Here is a 13,685-nt window from a genome sequence, read left to right as displayed (position 1 = left end):
TTGTAATGACTTTGCTCATTACAGGTTTCCGGATCCGGTCGACTATCTCTGGATTTGACTACGTGGTCAGTTAAGTAGATGGAGGGCGTCAATGAAGAAGCTTGATATGACCCCTCTGTAGACTTCCATACCCTTTTTGGACATATATATTATATATTCACGTTGAAACTAGTCATAAAATAGACGGATGATATTATTTAAGTTCTTTTTGGACATATATTATATATTCACATTGAAACTAGTCATAAAGTAGAAGGTTGATATTGTTTAAGTTAAAAAATCACCATAGTATGTGTGGGCACGCACCCCCGAAAATTTTATTTGTAAAATTGGGTGCGGCCCTTTTTCGGAAAGCGCGGCGAAATGCTCCGATTCAGAGTCGCCACTCGGATTTTAGCGGTGAATATACTCAAGGAACCGAACTCGAAAAACGCTTGCCACTTTTGTTTGATTTGAAAAAGGCTTGCGGGCCGGTCCGTCGTCACCTTCGATATCTGATGTTCGGGAGCCAGGTTACGAGAGGGGAAGGGTTTTATGGCACCCCTCTCGCCCAATCCGGAGATCAGTCTCTACTCAGGCATTTCATAAAGTGTTTGCATTTTTCTCTCATTAATCATTTTTAGCCAGTTAGGGCGGGGGAACAGTTAATGGGGGTTTAAAACTGTAACAGGTTGCATTCACGTGGTAAAATGTTTATGGATGATTTGCTTGCAATAGTAAACATAAATTGAGAATAAGCACTGAGAGCAGCCTGAATAAGTTGGAGTACGCTGCCCTGAAGGGATGTGAGCAGACTCCGTATCAGCGTGCACTGATCGAACCAGTGCACGCAGATAGGACCTGCGCACGCCACAACCCAACTGGCGTACTCCACTCACTTAGTTTCTCAGTCATTGTTTGCAATCCTCTAGGCTCTGGAAAGGGACCAGCGCACACCCATGACAAACCACGCAATTAATAGAGCAGAATATATACAGTTACAGCCAGATAAAATGGCTTCGAGCCACGAAAGACAACAGAATACCCCAAAAATAGTGTGGGGACATGAAAGAGGCCAAGACTAAGCTAAGATGCAAGAACCAGCCACTGGATCCCAGGCAACATTGCCGTACGCCAGTCATAGAAGACCGTACGCCAGTCCGTCCTTAATCCAGTGCTTGGTTTTGCATTATCTGAGCTCTGGAACACAACCAGAAGGATCTCAAATGGCCTTTTGAACAAACAAGGAGCAAGCAGTAACTACTACAGCTAAGTAGCACTAAATATACAGAAAGCAGTAAACTGATTATTAGCATGCTTAGGTGATTCACAGAAATGTAAGCTGACAGAAATGATGATCAATGATCCCCACGCCAGTAGTGCATATACTGCCATGACTGGCGTACGACATAAGGTTACTGGCGTGCGTCATGTCTCATCTCACACGACTGTTGTATTTCACCAGTTTAAGGCCAGGACTAGTATTATTTACTAGCCTGGACCTTACTGGTTCCCCTCAGGAGATGAAAACAGAAAGGAACACAAAGGTGGTATACCTTTACTTAGGATGAAAGGATAGCTTGAGCTTTGATTTGGAGAGATAGAAGGTGGTAATGTGAGTATGTATCAGTGGAATGTGAGACTGAAAGACCTCTTTTTCCTTCCTCTTTCAATGGAGGAGTAGAGAGAGAGAGAAGAAAAGAGCCTTGGGTTCTTTATGTGGTTAACCCCTTGCAAATGAATGCAAGAGGGGTATTTATAGAGGAGAGAGGGCCTGAGGAAGGGGGCTGATCAGTTGGGTTAAGGGTTTGGTTAGGTTAGGAGAGGGCCTCCCATGCATTAAATGCATGGGACTTGGCTTGATGGAGGGTGTAGGAGAGAGAGGGAACGCCTCTGCAGAGAGTAATCATCAGGGAGACTGTAGCCGACGTCAGGGTGGTACAAAAGTCTCGTCCATGTGGCTGAATAAAGTTGATTTGATTAGGATTGACTGGCGTGCGCCGGTGATAATTGAGTCAACGGTCGATGACCGACACGTGGCAGTTAACTGGCGTACGTCAGCACAGTACTGGCGTAAGCCAGTTTGGGCTTTGCTGGGGCTGTTTGGTTCTGGCTTGAAGGGTTTGAAATGGGTTTTGAATGAGGTTCGGAATGCTCAAAGTTCAAACACATCATCGTCCTCAGATTGTTCTCGACCTTTAATCATCATTGGGGCAGCAAAGACCGTAAAATGGCATTATCTGGATGGTCCAGAATGGGGTGTCTACAGTATGTAGAGCCGGCCTGCACACTCGGGATGAGATTCACATTCTAGATATTCGTGAAAGGTGTAAGAATGCTCCTAAATATATGGCAGTCAAGAGGCTTTGCCGGCGTCAGAGTGCACTTAGATGCCTGGAGTTCAGGAGTTCAATCTTCTCCCAATGTGTTAATCTACTTATTCTAAAAAATACTGGCTTTCGTCGATAGAGAAAAAAAAAAAACTTTATGTATGGCATTGAATAATTTTGGGACAGGGGAGAAATGTCTCCCGTGTGGTAAAATCAGGGCCGGCTCATAAGTTTTGGAGGTCGGAAGCAAACCTCTTGAATGAAACCTTTTTATATTTTTCATACTAAAATCGTCTACAAAGAGTCTCATGAAAAAAATTATTACAAAAGATTTACCATTATTATAAAATAGAAGCATATATATAATTATCCAAAAAAAGAAGAAGCTACTATTACAATTTCTCAAAATCCATTGTTTGAAAATTAGTCTTCTTGCAGTTTTTACTACAAATGTACTATTAAGTTTCCATAGTCAAGTTGCTTCACCAACTCCTTCTTGATAGACAATATAACCAATCCATTTAATTTTTCTTGAGACATGGTTGACCGAAGATAATTTTTGATCAAGGAATTCCGTATGCAAATATTTTCCATCCACGGTCGTCAATCGTTGTCTTCCCTTCCCTTCGACTTCTCAAGCGTGAAGCATGAAGCGTTTGCAGCTTGCTGCATTTATTTCTTCTTCTTTTTTGGATCAGCACAATATATTCTTCCAGCCGTCCCTTATTATTTATTTTTTTTCGCCTTAGCGTTTCTAACGAGCCTATTTTGTGGCTTCTAAATTTCAATTGGGCCTATTTTGTATAAAAGAGGCTAGTGCAAATTTTTTTGGGACCATATATATATGGATCCAAGAATTTTGGAGCCCGCATTTTAAACTTTTTTTGGGAGCCGGAAGCGCAGGCTTCTCCTGCCTTTGCTCTAAGCCGGCTCTGCCCATGCAATAGATAACCTATGGACTTTACAGTAGAATAAAACCGGCATACCTAAACATTCGGTGGAGGCAGCAGCCCCTTTTTTTTTTGAATGGCGAATATTTTTTTTTATTAATCGAATGTAATGGATACAAAAGATTAAAAAAACAAAAACAAATGCATTACAACAAGGGAAAGCATCGTAACGAAATTGGAATCCTAACCCCCGACATTCATCTGCAGCTCAAGCCCAAAAAGAATCAAGTTTGGCAAGAAATCAACCGAAAAATCAGGGGAAAATTAACAAGAGAACATGGAAGAGTACTAAAACCCCCGAGGTGATTGGTCACCCTACTAGCCCAAAACTCCGAAGGTGGATGAACCCCCAGATTAAACAAAGCCCAAATGTAGATAGGAACTGTTCTAATAAGATCACCCTCAACAAAAGCAGAGCCTCCCCAAGAAAAATTTCAGTTTAAGGCCGTAAACAATTCACCCTGACATACATAAGACAGTAAATTTCGTCACCATTTTTTTCGTCACTAAATTTTCTAGTAGCTAGAAGATGATATAATTTCTTTAGTTTTGGTACCATTTTCTATTTTCTTCGTTAATTTTTTGATAACCGGATGTCCGGGCTAGTTTGTATGCATCTCGACTAATTTCAGAGCCCTAAAGTTAACGACCAGACAAACTCTATAGTGTCCCGAAGTTTGAAATATTTGGCCTCTATGAAATTCAAACATGTGATATTGTGATTTCATGGAAGAAAAGCACTTATCCATTTCCTATTTTCTTCATAAATTGATATTTTTATAAATATTGGATCATCCAAACACAACCTAAAAAATTACTCGAATCCGACATTAGCGAATGGAGGAGCGAGCATGCTTCTTGGATGTTGAGGAGCCATGTGCAACGGTAGTACTCCCATGACCTTTGTCTCTTCGATTTGTTTCATTATCTTTTTCTTATAACCGGATGTCCGAGTCAACTTGCCCACACCTCAATTAATTTTTGAATCTTGAAGTTAACGACCGAGCAAACCCTCCAGTGGCCCTGCAAGTTTGAAATGTTTGGCCTCCGTGAAAATGTGCGATCTTATGGAGGACAATCACTAATTACCGTCTCACCACCACTTGACCAAATGGCTTGAAGTTTTTGTTGCATTATCTTTGATCAAGTGTATACAAATAAAAGGCTTATGGAAATTGAAAATTATTCAATACTTTCGGTGTATACTCCCTCCTCTCACATAACATGTGGGGCTCACAACGGACTTCACATGTTATGTGAGGGCAGACGGAGTATACACCGGGAGTAGTGAATAATAATTACCCACTAGGCTAAAACTTGTCATTGTTCACCGAGTAATTAATTACTCCATTCAATAGTCCAGGAGTACACCGCCACATGGTACTCCGAACCACTTTACAACCGCACATTCCTGCCGGGTTCATACACTTAACAGTAGACCTCACAAGAAAGTGGTCCGGAGTACCACGTGGCGATACTACCGGACTATTGAACAATTTCACTTGTTCACAAACAAAAAAACTAGCGTTTTCCCGCACATGGGTTTCAACAACTAATTTCCAGAAGAAGAAAAAATTCAAAGCACAGAAGAAACCAAGGCTTTGTAATTTTGTGAAAAGAATGTACATGTAACTACAGCTAGCATGTTCATGATACAGTTCCATGTGCAAGGTAGATATGTAAAAATTTATTGCTTAGTTTGTTGAGAAAATTTCTCTTTAACTTGCCAACAGCATTAGTGGAAACCTCACAAACTTTTTCACCAAAGAGGATATATACCATAGTCTGCTAGCCGGTCTGCAATATGTCATGTTAGATTCTTATAACAATAATTCGATTCTGAATATGAGCTGTGCTAGCTATGGTGTCCTTGTCGGAGTTTGAGGAAGAAAATACATTAAGATAGCCGATCCCGATTGATTAAGACTTGAAGTTGAGTTTGAATTGGTTTTGTTAGCTAGGAAATGACATGCGTATCAATCGAAGAAAGAAGGGACATTTAGGCCTGGTTTCTCAAAAGTGCTAAATAGATTTTTTTTTTTCCTTTCGCAAAGTACAAAGGGAAAAAACCCAGTTTAATACTTGTAGCACTTTTTGTGAAACTAGACTTTGCTCAACTCCCACCTTACATGCATATCAATTTATTTCAGAACTCTGACTCTTGTGGCCCGAATAATTTAGTTCATACATATATGTTCTATGATCACACTCAAATACACAACACACTCACCTAAGTATGTTGGCTTCACACACATTAGTAGTGTAGTGAGTGTGCAGTGGTGGAGCTAGGATTTAGGATCCAGGGGGGCCAAAGTCAAAACAATCTTTCGGTAATGAAAATCACAAAAGCATGCACATAGCACTAAATAGATTGCCCGAGATGGACGGTCCTATAATCTCTATTTGAGAGAGAGAGCCGTCTCTCATCGTTCGTCAATTTCATTTGCCGGTAGGCGTCGAAAATAGAATTGATTGCTGGCCGGGGATCCTCACCTTGATCAGCTTTCGAGTTCGACGCATAGTTTGATGGATTGAAATCGAGTGGGAGAGTTTGTGCAAGAAAAATACAGGGAGAACTCAAAAGAATGTTGGTTTGTTTTGTTTTGAAATGGAAAATTTTAAAGTGACATCAATGTAGTCACAGCAACCCCAGGATGTTGTGAAACTTTGAAAGCCTTTTTTCACCTCCCAATTCAAACTAATTTTTTCCCAAAAAAGTGGGGGTGCCCAGCCACTGAACAACTCCGTCACTGTGAGTGTGGGCTCCACACACCCATTTGTGCATTTAGGTGTGTTAGTTGGACGTGGTTTTAGAATTTTTCTTTAGTTCAGGCAGTGGTGACCCCATCACGCAAACAACATAGCCTATAAAAATCCACTGAAAACTACTAAAACCTAATTGGTGATCATTGCTAGAACTCCATAGCCCAAATCATTCCATTAGAGTTTTCTGCATAAAAATTCTATATAACCGGCATTTTTTGAACCCGGGGGCATGTTGTGCAGTGTGCACCTAGTGCACAGTACGGTGTTGTGCTATCTCAACCATCTAATAGTTTTTGGGATGGTCTAGATTTTAAAAAATCAATTATAGATTGTTGATTATATTGCTTTAAAAATTGAAAAATTCTAAAATCAGCCCAATGGGCTGACAATAATAAGTGTGTGAATATATATTAAAGAGTTAAAAAATACATAGAAATACGTATTTTTCTTATCTTCTAATGTGCTTATCATCAGCCCATTAGGCTGGCAATAGCAAGACCATTAAAAAATTTCAGCTTATTCGAATCAAATAAGTGAGATTATTTTAAGCTCTAATTTGTTGCTTTTTTACTTATTTTAAGTTGACAATCATAATTAAGGAATCAAGGATAGAAAAAAATACTCCTTGATTTCTAAGTATCTGCATACAATCACAAAGGAAAGTTTAGAAATTTATCCAAATAAACTATTCTACAACTTATTTAACCAAACCGTTTTTAACTTATATATTTTAACTTGTAAAAAGCTACACCAACTTTGCAACTTATATAAAGTCTTTTAAGCAAAAAATAAAAATAAAAAATCTAACCGAATAAGTGGTAGCAAACGGAGCTATGGGTCGCTGAAGGAGTACTGTATTTGGAAACATAGCATGGGGGCTTGGAAAAGGATTGGGCTAGTCCACCACAAAAACACAAAGCAACACAAACATAATTTAGTCATATGGGTGGCTGGTATTTGGCTGAAAGGATATTTGGGGTTTGGCCCAAACATCGTTTAGCGCTAATTTGGAGCGTGAAGACTAGGGTTCGATCATTATGGACATGAGCTTGCCACTCGGATCAACAAATACAAACACACTAACATCATATGATCATGTGGCAAAAAACTGAAAACAAAAAAGTCATATGCCAGGCCCAACCGAATCCCAATATGGAGCATTCGGTAACATTAATGTTACGTACCCAAAAAATATTCCGAAAAGAGAAATCAATGGTCCGGATCATCTTTTGAGTGAATCTGGACCCTGAAATTTTTTTTTTACAGTACTTTGTGGATAAGTTATTTGGGTACCTAGCATTGCGATACTCATTGAGTAATCACGCTGGCCACAAGGCCCAAAATAGTACTGGTGATGACACGGTCAATCCCGTAAAACTGAGCTTGGATTTTGCATTTCACTTCCCTTTTCAATAAACAGTACGGAAAGTCTAGGTACACCGTATGAAAATGCGGTGACCATCCACGCGCGCCTATTGGGGCCCACTCCGGGCCTCAAAAAAATACAGAAAAATATTCGTAAATTTTAAAATAATATTTCATGGGGCCATGTAAAAAATTAGCTCCAACGGATATCGGTAGGTATGTTTTTTGGAATTTGTAAGGACGAAACTGTACAAATTCCGAAAAACATACCTACCGATATCCGTTGGAGCTAATTTTTAACATGGCAATTTATGAATATTTTTCTGTATTTTTTTGGGAGCCACAATATACGTGCGGTGGACGGTCACCGCGAAATCCATGCGGTGACAGTAGTTCTGCTCTAGATAGTACAAGAAAAAAGGGGCCTGTTTTCCTTTAATAATTTTGAAATCCATAAGTGGCAAAAACATTAGCAATTTTTAAAAATATAATGGTGTCATTCTCCTCTACACTCGATAACTGATAATATGGTTTGCTTGCTTAATCTTGCATAAATATGGTGAATTTGGAACAATTTTACATGTGGCAATTTGACTTGTTTTATTTATTTATTTATTTCTTACAATTGTATAATTGTTAGATGCAATAAGGAATGGGAGAAGACCGGCTGCATAATACCTCTCTTAGACTCTACGGCGGAAAAATGTAGTCACGAGCGGTGGATATGGCCATGTTCCGATAATAGATAGTAGATTGGGCATGAGACTCTGTTCTCGTTATGATTGTCCTGATAGACTATATTTCTCGTTATGTTTGTCATGCACTCCCTAACCATACAATTGTGTCTCCTCACTCCTAGCTCAGTGCACATTTCATGTTGTCACACCACATAACAAGAGAAGGCATCGACGGGACATTTTGTCAAAAATCATGGTATTGTGTTATCCAAACAAGACCTTGTGATAGAAACAATTTAGCTTAACATTCATGTCGCAAACAATATCCAAAAAAGTGTAACAACTAATGAGAACAAAACAAAAAGTGTCGAAGACTCGAAGTGGACAAGTCCAAGTCACTTGTTAGACATGAATAGACATGGCTCTGTGTGTGTGTGTGAGAGAGAGAGAGATCACATTTGGGCTACAGGAGACGATCTTCTTCCAAAGTCGACGTTGTCAAAACCCAGCTTCCAGATCATACTTTGGATATCAAAAAAGAAGTAGGTTGGTCCGGTAAGTTGGCAAATTTGTCGCCCACATAATTGACTGTGGTTCGGTTTTTGAAGTCAGGCCGGAAAAAATAATTTCTTGTGAATCTCATAGTTCTAGCTAGCGTGGACAGCATATATGTTTATGACCGGACCAGTGAGAGGATTAGTCGAATGGAGCGTAAATTGGTCCAGATACCCCTTGACGGTCGGTGAAAAAAAAAAGATTCTGGAGTCCGCCAGCCGATGGTCCAAGAAATTAGTTTCATATTTTACACAAAATCAAAGACTTGAAATGTTTTAATAAGTCAAAGTCAAGAAATTCAACAAAACTGATCAGGGCAAATGCCATGCTGCAAGAAGGAAGGGGAAAGGAGGGGAGGGAAAAAAAACAAAGGGGGGGACCGGTTCGGGTCTGGCGGGTTTGGGCTTGGCTTGAATCATAGTTGACTTGACCCGTTTTAACCCACTTACTATTTGACCCATATTTGAGTCTTTGATCCGCTCATATTTGACCTGCGACCTATTTCAACCAGCCCAAACTTGCTCATTTGCCACCTTCACCAGAAAGTATCCCAAAAAAAAAATCGAAGGTCCAGATCATCTTTTAAGTGAATCTGGACTCTTGATTCCCTTTTTGTACTTTCTGGTAATTTGTTTAGTTACATAGCATTGCGCTCATTCGGTAATCACGCTGGCCACAAGGCCCAATATATATACATATATATATATATATAAATATAGTAAATTTCTGATAAGGGCGTCATTATCGTATTACGGTAAGGGCTTCTCCTTTTCTCCTCTTTCCAGATTAAATTTTGATGATCCGAGCTGCTCAATGTGTTCAGAACGTGATTTTAAGGATACTCGCGAAAATCAACAAAAATAATGACCGGAAAGTGCTTGATTTGAGCAGTTTTTATTTGAACCGTTCGATAAAATACAAACAAAAACTGCTCGAATCAAGCTATTTTCGGTCCTTTTTTCTTCTAATTTCTGACGAGTACCCTTAAAATCACGTTTTAAACACATTGAGCGGCTCGGATCATCGTAAATTGGTTGGGAAAGGGACACTTTTATCGTAATACGGTAAGAGCGCCCTTATTAGAAGTTTGGTGTATGTATATGTGTGTGTATATATATATAGCACTGGTGATGACATGGTCAATCCCGTAAAGCCGCATTTGGATTCTGCATTTCACTTCCCTTTTCAATAAACTAATTTTGACAAGAAAAAAGGGGCTTGTTTTCCTTTAATAAATTCGATTCAAAATCAATAAGTGGCAAAAACATTAGCAAATTTTTAAAATATAATTGTGTCACCCTTCTCTACACTCGATAACTAATAATCTGGTTTGCTTGCTTGATTTTGCATAAATATGGTGTTTGGAACGATTTTTTACAATTTGGAAGGATTTTACAATGTGGCAATTTTACTTGTTTTTTTTTTATTTCTTATTACAATTGTATAATTCTTAGATGCAATAAGGAATGGAAGAAGACCGGCTGCATATTACCTCAGACTCTACGACAGAAAAATGTAGTCGCCCCACATTCCGATAATGGATAGTAGATTGGGCATGAGACTCTGTTCTCGTTATAATTGTCCTGATAACTAATACTTGTCGGATCGCTTTTTCACCATCTCTCCTAAAATTAATTGGTGCTAGCGAAAGCTTCAATTAAGTCTTCTATGACATTCGACATCGCGTCCGCAAGTTTAGAGCGGTCGCAGGGAATGACACTGTGTAACCAAATCTATGGGGGCACTCCGGGCCCAACAATCCCTCCCTCACGATGACGCTCAAGCGACTCGAACCCATGACTTCCTTGCTCTGATACCACTTGTCGAACCGCTTTTTCACCCTTTCTCTTAAAACCAACTGGTGTTAGCGAATGTTTCCATTAAGTCTTTTATGGCATTCGACATCACATCCGCAAATCTGTTTTTAGAGCGGTCTCAGGGAGTGGCATTAAATAATCAAATCCATGGGGGCACTCCGGAATCAACACTAATATTTCTCTTTATGTTTGTCATGCACTCTTAACCATACAATTGTGTCTCCTCACTCCTAGCTCAGTGCACATTTTATGTTGTCGCACAACATCAACAAGAAAAGGTGTCCATGGGACACTTTGTCAAAAGTCGTTGTATTGTATTATCCAAACAAGGCCTTGTGATAGAAACAATTAAACTAACGTATGTGTCACAAACAATGTCCAAAAAAGTGTAAAACTAATGAGAACAAAACATGAAGGGTCGAAGACTCGAAGTGGACAAGTCACTTGTTAGACATGAAGAGACTTGGCTGTGTGTGTGTGTGAGAGAGAGAGAGAGAGAGAGAGATCACATTTGGGCTACCGGAGACGATCTTCTCCCAAAGTCGAAAAGGTTTGATGCATGCACAAGAAACAGAGACCAGAAAGACAAGGTCAATTTGGAGTAAAACCCAAAGGATTGGTTTGGTTGGTTGGTGAGTTTGTTTCTCATACAATTGACCGCGGCGCGGCTCGGTTCTTGGAGTCAGACCAAAAATAATAATTTCTCATGAATCTTATATATAGTTCTAGCGTAGATGACATGTTTATGACCGGACGAGAGAAGAAATTCCGCCAGTCGATGGTCCAAGAAAATTGCTTTCATATATTTTACACAAAATCGAAGACTTGAAATGTTTTAATAAGTCAAAGTCAAGAAATTCAACGAAACTGAGGGCAAATCCCATGCTGCAAAAAACATCCCCATCCCAGTATGTCTCTATTTTTTATTTATGACATCTGTATATAAGTTCTTTTTTTCTTTTACTGAAAGGATCATCGCATTAAAGAAAGAAATAACTTAGAACATCCATATTATTTCAAGGCTTTTTTTAGCTCTATCACGAGCCGCCTTGACTAGCCGTCTCGACACTTTAACCACCTTAACAACATTAAAAAAGGAACACAAGACGGTATACGAGTTCATACCACAAAATAAATCTCGCATTTTGATTTGACTCATTTTTTGAACCCATACATTGTTATGACATTTTGTGCAATATATAGGAATCCATGGTGACTTCAAGAAACACATATAACACTGTCTAACTTTATATTAGCTCATTAGCTGCATTAGAAACTCAGAATGTAGAACAAGGAAAAGTTTTTTTATTTTCCAAAAAAAAAAAAACTAGATATCTGAACCAGCTTGCGCCTTGCGCGCACCTTGAACAATTCCAGGGCCCTAAAATTAACGATCAGGCAAAGTTGGATATTTCTTAAATGTCTTTATCAATATCAGATTGCGTTTATTTTTTACAGGGACCTCAAACAAACCATTTTGGACAAAATAAATGGCTGGGATCATTTTTTGGGGGACTTGAGACTGGTCTAAAATGCGTATGTACGTGATGTGTATACATATGTGCATGTACTCTACATTTCGCTTTAATTGAAATTCCCGCAAATGGGCAGTGGAATTGGTGCCATGAATTATCAAAAAACATTGCTCAGCTCAGTTGGTAACTGGGTTAGAAATCGAAAGGATGTAAATTGATCACGAGGAGAAACAAGAATAATCTCACGAGTGGGGCCATTAATTCCCCTACTGCCTCCTCTTCTGCTAGCTAGCTAGTTTCATCTCCGCTCCGTTCGAAAACAGGAGTAGTACAGTCCAGAAAATTCAGTACATGAAATTGCATGTCCATGAAAACAAATAAACGGTCCAAATTCACATTCCTGGATCCTTACACTTTTGACAGATCTACAGGCCATGCATCCATACACAAGTACCACGCATTCCGAATGTTCAACCTAACCCTCCTGTCATTCGAAAGCGCACACCACAAATATCAACTACCTTCTCTGGTTTGGCCGTAACTTTTTGGGGACTTTTTATCGTGATCTTTATGGTTATTTTCTCGTAAATTTAGGTCAAATTTTTATATCACATCGTTTTTTACCATGAGAGAAATTGAAAATATGTAACAGTATAGACTAAAGTTAAAAACAATTTATATGAGATGACGAAAAATATCTAAAGAGACCGTGCCAGAAAAATCTCCAAAAAGTCAGGCGAAAGTTGCATTATCCACAAAAATTCATTCATTACTCTCGGGGCACCGCCACGGAGTGGTGCCCCAAAATTCTCCTCAACCACAAAATTCTGCACCCGAGACTAGGGGCACTGGATAGTCTCTCCTTATCCACATAGTTTGTTAATAAGTACTTTGTTTAGTATCTATAGTCCTTCCGTTCATAATAGGGGGAGTGATTTTTCAGTGCCAAACGGGTATATCTTATGTGGAACCCGCTCGGCGCATCCGAGCCGTCCGATACACTTTTGGACGGTTCGGATTGAAACCCTCTCTTTCCTCTCATCCCAACACTTTTTCTCTCTCCAAATTTGAGCAGTTCAAACATGTGATGGACGACTCGAATGCGCGAGCGAACACCATGTAGTACCCGCTCGGCACTGAAAATTTTTCCCATCAGTAGATATACTTGAGGTACATGCATATATGTCAGTGGGTTAATTAGAACGCAGAGGAGAGACACAAACGACGACATCATTTATGCTATAGCAGTATTCGTATAGTACAAGCTTTTTCTCAGAATATAAAGTCCAAAAAATGTCATGTTGGCCCCCACGCCATGCATACAGAGATGCATGCGCACCCCCCCTTCCCTCTCTGTCACACCCCATGGATTTAAATATCGACCTCTACTTACCGGTTTTTTGTACCCTCCAATACTGCTACCTCCCGCTATACCCATTCTACGTACTGACACACGCACGCATATACATACATGTGTCCTTCGATGATGTGTGCGAGCGAAACTCAGACAGTTAACACATTGCTCAGATTAAAAGATGGAGTAGTACTGCTCCCCAGCATATATGAAAGAAGATTAACCAAGTTATCTATGTCAGTTTGATGTGAAGAGATCGAACAAAAGCATGCATCTATGCGTACAACAACTAACACATGCATTCTACAACAGCAACAACATCATCAATGGAAGAAGACAAAGTAAAAATCCTTAAAACGTGAATTCACCCACACATATGAGAGAGAGAGAGAGAGAGAGAGAGAGAGAGAGAGAGAG

Source organism: Rhododendron vialii, chromosome 2a (genome assembly GCF_030253575.1).
Source record: "Rhododendron vialii isolate Sample 1 chromosome 2a, ASM3025357v1".
Lineage (NCBI taxonomy): Eukaryota > Viridiplantae > Streptophyta > Magnoliopsida > Ericales > Ericaceae > Rhododendron > Rhododendron vialii.
The sequence above is the reverse complement of the archived record's forward strand: the minus strand, read 5'-3'. Positions refer to the sequence as shown.